At 44.3% G+C, this 8,890-nt stretch overlaps 1 pseudogene; it reads right to left on the minus strand.

Moving 5' to 3' along the window:
* Positions 1-5,418: 5,418 nt before the first annotated feature.
* On the minus strand, positions 5,419-8,583 carry LOC145030022 (uncharacterized; annotated as a pseudogene).
* Positions 8,584-8,890: the final 307 nt, after the last annotated feature.

The raw sequence follows: 8,890 nt of genomic DNA on the forward strand, positions 1-8,890 counted from the left end.
TATTTGAGGAGCGTTATCTGGTGGACTTGGTTCCCATTCCGTTGCGTGGGAACAAGGTGATTATAGGCATGGATTGGTTGAGCCCCAATGGGGCGGTGATAGATTGCGCACAGCAGCTGGTGCGAGTCAGGACCCCAGGTGAGGGAGAGTTAGTGATTTATGGCGAGAGGCCATAGTGTGGACCCTCAGTCTGTTTAGCAGCGAGGGCTAGACGATACCTTCAGCAGGGATGCGCAGGTTATGTCGCATATGTGATGGATACCCGGGAGGCGGGTAAGGTGACGGTGAGCGAGGTTCCGGTAGTGCGAGATTTCGCAGATGTTTTTCCAGAGGAGCTTCCTGGGATACCTCCGGAGCGACAGGTGGAGTTCAGGATTGACCTCGTTCCTGGTGTGGCTCCAATAGCCAAGGCACCGTATCGGTTGGCTCCTCCTGAGATGCAGGAGTTATCTACGCAGCTACAGGAGCTGTTAGACAAGGGATTCATTCGACCGAGCAGTTCACCCTGGGGAGCCCCGATTCTGTTCGTGAAAAAGAAGGACGGGTCGCATCGGATGTGTATAGATTACCGGGAGTTGAACAAGGTAACGGTGAAGAACTGATACCCACTCCCGAGGATTGATGATCTCTTTGACCAGCTTCAGGGAGCGTCTTGGTTTTCCAAGATCGATTTGCGTTCGGTTTATCATCAGATGAGGGTCAGGGAGGAGGATACGCAGAAGACCGCGTTTCGGACGCGCTATAGCCACTATGAGTTCGTGGTGATGTCGTTTGGGCTCACCAATGCTCCTGCCGCGTTCATGGACCTCATGAACCGCATATGCAGACCAATGCTGGATCGGTCTGTGATAGTCTTTATGGATGACATCTTGGTTTATTCCAAGATGCTGGAGGAGCATGAGGAGCATCTGAGAGAGGTTTTGAAGACCCTGAGGAGGTAGAGCTTGTATGCCAAGTTCTCCAAGTGTGAGTTCTGGTTGCGCGAGGTGCAATTTCTCGGACACCTTGTCAACCAGAACGGGATTCTGGTCGATCCGGCCAAGGTTGAGGTCGCGATGCGGTGGGAGGTTCCGAAGTCTCCATCTAAGATTCGGAGTTTCCTGGGATTAGCAGGCTACTATCGGAGGTTCATTCAAGATTTCTCCAAGATAGTCGTGCCCCTGACGCGGCTGACGAAGAAATCTGACCTCTAATCGATTCTCTAATCGATCCCGGTCGGACTCAAGAGGAACGGAAAGGTCATAACCCACTAAGGACCCACCACCTGAACCACTATCAGAACTTTTCGGAATCCCAAAAATCTGACCTCAAACACAAGAAAAGACTATACTCACTTGGAAGTATCCTCTGACACCCATAGACATAAGCCCCAGCTTCCTCTCAAATTTCGCCTTCAATACTGAGCACCAGGTCAGATCCCGACCCAATAGATGAACCTCCAAAGGTTACTCATTGCAAACAAAAATGTCTCACCGACTTCCTTCTCAGGATAACTATCTTGGCTTATCGCGACACACTGGTCAAGAAGTTCGCTTTACCCCAAGCAAATGCTACAACTCATCTGAAATTGTCTCGCTTCCGGACTTTGTCATCTACCACCCACTGGTTCCATGCGTCTCGCGAGCATTCTCATACCAATGAAACTGACCCACTCTGGTCTAAGAAATCAGATTAAGATCAATATCCCTCAAAATAAAACCCATTTACAAAACTGAAACCTCATCTCGCCTGCTCAACACACGAACGAATCCAGACTCAAGATCGAGAGTCTAATTCAACAGCAGACTTGGAACCACTCAATTCCAATCTGGTACTCAATTCATGACCCAAGATTCGCGAATTTAAGCACACATCTTCTCCCCAATTCCTTTCGATTACGAAAATCCCCACTCAACCTAGGATATATCAATTCCCAACTGACACGGAGACCCCCGTCTCGCCCCTGGTTTGGAAACCATGCTCCCAAAGACTCAAATAGTAGGACTACCCAAGCCTAAGAACTCCTATGCACCATACTCCGACTAGTGAATACTACAAACCCCCCCCCCCCCCCACGACAGAACAGTGTTCACTCTTATTCATTACTGAGTGCTACGGTCTATCCTGTAGTCTTGCGATACTCTCTCACTGACTAATGAATACCACGGCTCCCCGCAGTATCACAAACCACTCCCACTATCCAGTGAATGCTACGGATCCCCGTAGTATCACAACACTCTCTCTCTCTCTCTAATCAATGATTACCACGGCTCCCCGCAGTATCACGACACTCTCTTTTGCTTACTCATGGATGTTATGGCTCTCCGTAGTCTTACAACAGTCTCTTGCTCACTGACTCACCATGGGCTCACTCCACAGTTTCTTCTGATAATCCTAAGCGAATACTTCCACCCAGATCCACTTGCTTTCTTATCATCCCATAACCTCATCATCACACATCACTACACTGAGTTCACCTAATCATGCTCTGATGTTCAACATAGATAGGTGCTTACACTCACCCAGCTTATACACTACCACCCCTAATGTAAATTCTCACAAGCCAGGCACTTATCTCAACACAGGTACACCCTTAGACAGTCTCGCTCTGGGGAAAATTAACTGATGGGTTCCCACAAGAATAATAGTCACTCGATACTCTACTTACAACTCAAATCTCATAATAATTCAAAATTTTAGGACACCATACTCAGATACCTCAGTACACCATCACAAAACCTCATGATGTCTTGTCACGTACAATTATCTTCCACTCGCACAGTTCTAAAGCTCGAAATACTTCAACTCACAACTTGAAACACAGGGAATTATCAACGACTGAAAACACGTTGACAAAATTCGAAGCTCCACCCTCTATTGATCACTGCCCAAAGGAACTACTCATACCGACTCTAAAATTGGTCGAAAAACCAAATGTTTCCCTCTTCTGGGGTATAGATTACAATATATACCTATACCTGCAAATCTCAGCTATTTCATCCTGCCACATCCACCAATAACCCAGGTCTCAAGTGTCCGCACCGCAGGTCTCCATAATGTCACACCCCCAAACCTGAACGGCGGAAACGTTCGGGGGTGGATGACTTCATGTGGTAGCGTAACAAATGAATACATAGTAAAGAAAGCAATACAACCATCATATATATAATTGAAAGTTTACATTTGTCAAAAGTTACATGTTCAAAACCAATTACAATATGATGTCAAAAATATGAGATTAAACTGACGCCGCAGCATCTCTTCTTCAAAAGCATACTAGTACCTGAAATTTACTGAATCCCTGGGACATACAAGTAATTTTGAAAGAGTTGATCAGCATTTAAGCTGGTGAATTTCATAAGTATTTAAATGACAATGTTTAAATGAAATGAAATGTTTTATCTTTGTTTGTATGTATTTTAGAAAATCCTATATTTTCTACTAGCATAAAAGTAGTCTTCATTCAAGACCAATGTTTGTTTCCAAGATATATGTAAAGGTAAAATAATAAATGAGTTTGAAAACCTTGTAAATCAATGCGTTTTTAATACCCCTTGTGAGTTTTATAACCATACTATTGACTCGAAATGCCTATACACAACGTTCTTCAGGCGTTGGAATGTTATGACGTTTGTCACCCCAAACGGTGGACTGTAGCTAACAGTCAGGGCGCGGGTTGTCAAGCCCGTATAGATCTATACACAAACACCATGCTCCCCCTCCAAGGGATTCTGGTATATAATATAGGACTTGAAATGTGTACTCGAACGTACATGAAGTTAGTGTCTCACAATCCCGTGGTATAAACACAGATCTACTGGTTAAAATGTTACGTTTGTTCTTGTATACGAAAGTAAATTTCTTGAAATATATGTTTCTAGTACATAAGAGTTAGAAATCTGTTCGTAAAACTATACCTATTATAGTTTTACAAAGTGTGCCTTGTTTGTTTTTAGAAATACGTAGGAAAAGAATCATTTGTTTATGAAAGCATAGATTTTTGGTGTCGATTCTACGATAGAAAAGAATAATTTAAGAACAGTTTAGTTTTATACCTGCATTACAACAACTTTATATTTTAAAAGATTGAATGCTATTGTAACATATGATATATATTTATATAATTAAAAGTTCCTTTAAAGGTTTATAAATCGCATGTGATATGAATATTTAACAGTATATAAAAGAGTTTCTTTATATAACACACGATAATACTCGTGTGTTTTACTTGTAATCCCCCCCCCCTTTGAAAACATATAAAAGTATTTAGAATAATTAAAACGGTTGATTAAGGGGTATGAAACTCACTTGAAAGTTTTGGAGATAGCGAGATGGAAAACCGGGCAGAGTTTCGTCTCGGGAAACGGATTTTCCTCGGGATTCTCGGGAATCTCGGGAGTAAAATCGACCTTCGGGACTTGAGCCAAAAAGACCAGAGCTTCGGGTTTGAACGGGAACGGAAAACGAGGCAAAGTAGAGTGAGAGAGAAGAGAAATGAGCCCCTTCTTTGAAAACCCTCGCATGCTATTTATAGGGAGGCTGGTCTGCCTCGGTACGCGGGGCGTACGCTAGTACGCAGCGCGTACGCGTGCGTCACGCATGACCGAGCCACGACCGCCTCGGCCTCGGATGGGACGGGTTCCTGGGTTCGCGGGTCGGATGGGACGGATCGCTGGCACGCGGGTCGGATGGGACGTCGGGTCGGGTTCTCCGGATCGTGCGACGTGGACGATTTGAGACCGAGCTTTCTCGGGTACGCGGGGCGTACAGGAGTACGCGGCGCGTAACGCGTATGCTGACTCCCCTTCGGATAATATCCGAATTTTGAATAAAATAAATAATTAATTTATTTAATAAACTTCAAAAATTCATATCTTCTTCATACGAACTCCGTTTTCGATGGTCTTTATATCCTCGCGTAGGTGAGACTACGCTCTTCAACTTTCGTTTAGACTCCGTCGGCAAATTCCAAAATTATTTTTTTATTAAATATAAAATCTATCGTGTTTAAGGAATTTCTTTGAAAATTCGTAACTTCTTTATCTGATGTCGGTTTTTGCCAGACTTTTTATCGCTAGAATACCATTGTCGAGACCTTCGATTCTCGTTTAGGTCATTCCGGTCAAAAGTCACTCGATTTCCGATTCGAGTTTTTAGCTGTCTGTTGCTGAGTCGAATTTGGAAAAATCATGATTTCGCTAAATGAAGTCGGATTTGGGCGTTCTTTTCACGTACGATCATGGTTCAAAGACATTTAATCATAGAAGGAAATTAAATAGGACTTATTTGTACATTTTATTATGAAAGTAAATTTTATTACTCAGAAGCGGTTACAATACTTGACCCACTTTGGTCGTTACAAAGAGTTGAAATATCGGGTTGTCACATCATCCCCCCGTTAGAGAGAATTTCGTCCCGAAATTTAAAGTAGTAAAGATACTAGTGAACATGAAAGAGATGAGGATACTTTTGTTTCATCTGATCTTCGCGTTCCCATGTGAATTCGGGTCCCCGCTTGGCGTTCCAGCGAACCTTCACGATGGGTATGCGACTTTGTTTTGTTTGTTTGACCTCTCGGTCCATGATTTCTACTGGTTCTTCCACAAAGTTGAGGCTCTCGTTGATCTCGATTTCGTCGAGTGGGATAACAAGAGTCTCGTCGGATAGACACTTTTTCAAGTTTGAGACGTGGAAGGTTGGATGGATGTTACTAAGTTCGCGCGGTAGGTTAAGCTTGTAAGCCACAGGGCCGATTCTGGCAAGAATCTCGAAAGGCCCTATGTACCTTGGATTTAGTTTCCCCCGCTTTCCAAATCGTATTAAACCCTTCCACGGTGAGACCTTTAATAAGATGTGGTCTCCTACCTGGAATTCCAAAGGTTTCCTCCTTTGGTCAGCGTAGCTTTTCTGTCGGTCTCTTGAGGCTTTCAATCGTTCACGAATCTGAACGATCTTCTCTGTTGTTTCACGTATGATCTCCGGACCGGTGAGAGTGCTTTCAGGAACTCTTCTTCCAGCTAACTGGGTATCGCCAACTTCAGTCCAGCACAGAGGGGATCTGCACTTTCGACCATAGAGGGCTTCAAATGGAGCAGCCTTTATGCTTGTATGATAACTATTGTTGTATGAAAATTCGACAAGGGGTAAATGAATATCCCATGCCTTTCCAAAATCAATCACGCAGGCTCTCAGCATGTCTTCTAAAGTTTGTATCGTTCTCTCACTTTGTCCGTCTGTCTGTGGGTGGTAGGCCGTACTCATGTCCAGCCTAGTTCCCAGGGAACTTTGTAGTGACTGCCAGAACCTTGAAGTGAATCTACTATCTCGATCGGAGATAATGGATATCAGAACACCATGCAATCGCACTACTTCCCTTAAGTAAGTCCTTGTAAGCTTCTCCATTTTGTCAGTCTCCTTGATGGGTAGGAAATGTGCGGATTTGGTCAGTCTGTCGACAATGACCCATATGGTATCGAGTCCACATGTCGTCTTGGGTAACTTGGTTATGAAGTCCATAGTAATCCGCTCCCATTTTCATTCCGGTATCTCTGGCTGTTGTAGTAGTCCTGACGGTTTCTGATACTCGACCTTAACCTTAGCGCAAGTAAGACATTTACTCACGAAGGTAGCAATCTCTGCTTTCATGTTAGGCCACCAGTACAGTTTCTTAAGATCCAGATACATTTTATCTGAACCCGGGTGAACGGAATATCTTGAGTTGTGAGCTTCAGTCATGACTATGTTTCTGAAACCACCATGTTTTGGGGTCCAGATTCGGCCCATGAGATAGTAGGCTCCGCCACCCTTGACTTCTAAATTCTTCTCCATTCCCCGCAGGGATTCACCCGCCACATTTTCGGGTTGCAAAGCTTGCATTTGTGCTTCCTTAATTTGTGTGGATAAGTGGGAATGGATAGTCATGGTCAGAGATTTGACCCTCCGACCAGTGTATTCCTTTCGGCTGAGGGCGTCGGCTACTACGTTGGCCTTTCCAGGATGATATCGAATCTCACATTCGTAGTCATTCAGTAACTCGACCCATCGCCGTTGTCGCATGTTGAGTTCCTTCTGATCGAAAATGTGTTGAAGGCTCTTGTGATCGGTGAAGATGGTACTCTTTGTTCCGTATAAGTAGTGCCTCCAGATCTTCAGAGCAAATACTACAGCTCCTAATTCGAGATCGTGTGTCGTATAGTTCACTTTGTGTGTCTTAAGTTGTCGGGAGGCATAAGCGATAACCTTCCCCCTCTGCATAAGAACACAACCTAGTCCTTGATTTGAAGCATCGCAATACACCACAAAGTCTTCTATCCCTTCGGGGAGGGATAGTATCGGTGCGGTGCACAAGGCCTGCTTTAGTGTCTGGAATGCCTTCTCTTGTTTCACTTCCCAGTCAAAGACCACACCTTTCTGAGTTAATGAAGTAAGAGGTTTCGCAATGCTCGAAAAGTTCTTTATGAATCTGCGATAGTAGCCAGCTAGACCTAGAAATTGACGAATTTCAGTAGGTGTCTTTGGTGCCGACCAGTTCTCAATAGCCTTAATTTTGGAGGGGTCAACGTGTATTCCCTTTTCACTAACAACGTGACCTAAAAATTCGACTCTTCGAATCCAAAATTCGCATTTAGAGAACTTCGCATAGAGTTTTTCCGTTCGCAGTGTTTCTAGGACTTTTCGTAGGTGTTGACCATGCTCTTCCTCACTTCGAGAGTAGATAAGTATATCATCGATAAAGACGATGACGAACTGGTCCAAGTAAGGGCGGCATACCCTATTCATTAGGTCCATAAATATTGCTGGTTCATTGATTAATCCGAACGGCATCACCACGAATTCATAGTGTCCATAACGAGTTCGGAAAGCTGTCTTTGGAATGTCCCCTTCTAGAACTCGTAATTGGTGATATCCGGATCGCAGGTCTATTTTGGAGAAGTAGTTCGCCCCTTGAAGTTGATCGAATAGGTCGTCGATACGGGGTAGAGGATAGCGGTTTTTGACAGTAAGTTTGTTCAGCTCTCTGTAGTCGATGCACATACGGAACGATCCGTCTTTCTTCTTTACAAACAAGACCGGTGCTCCCCAAGGTGAGAAACTTGGTCTTATGAATCCTTTGCGAAGGAGTTCATTAAGTTGACTGGAAAGTTCCTGCATCTCTGCTGGTGCAAGACGATAAGGCGACTTCGCTACTGGGGTAGCTCCTGGAATTAAGTCGATTCTGAACTCGACTTGGCGTTGCGGTGGTAATCCTGGTAGTTCTTCTGGAAAGATATCGGGAAAGTCGCGTACTACCGAGATGCTCTTGATGTCCTTCAGTTCTTGACTTGTATCGACGATGTGTGCTAGGAATGCCCGACAATCCTTCCGTAAGCACTTTCGAGCTTGGATGCACGAAATGATGCGAAGGTTTGTACTAGATTTGTCGCCGTAGATAACTAATGTTTCGTTGTTCGGGAGGTTAAGACGGACTGCTTTCTCAAAGCACATGATGTCAGCACGAAGGAGACTCAACCAATCCATGCCGACTATGACGTCGAAACTTTTAATTTGTACCGGCATGAGATTGATTGGGAAAGAATGGCCGTCCAATGTTAACGTACAACCCATGTATATGCAATTTGTGCTTTCGGTTTTTCCATTGGCCATCTCTACAGTGAATGGTTCTTTTAACTTGCTAGGTGTAGGTTTAAGCAAATGGATAAAGTTTTGACTCACGAAGCTTCTCTCCGCTCCACTATCGAATAATATGCATGCGTATGAATTATCGAGAAGAAACGTACCAGCAACTATAGTTGGGTCAGCTACAGCTTCGTCGTGACCTATTGCCAAAACTCGTCCTACCCCTCCGGTGCCTGCTGCCTTAGGACAGTTTCTCTTGTAGTGGCCCACCTCGCCACAACCGTAGCAAGCCTGC

The sequence above is a fragment of the Lactuca saligna genome, chromosome 2 (genome assembly GCF_052625555.1).
Source record: "Lactuca saligna cultivar CGN05327 chromosome 2, ASM5262555v1, whole genome shotgun sequence".
Lineage (NCBI taxonomy): Eukaryota > Viridiplantae > Streptophyta > Magnoliopsida > Asterales > Asteraceae > Lactuca > Lactuca saligna.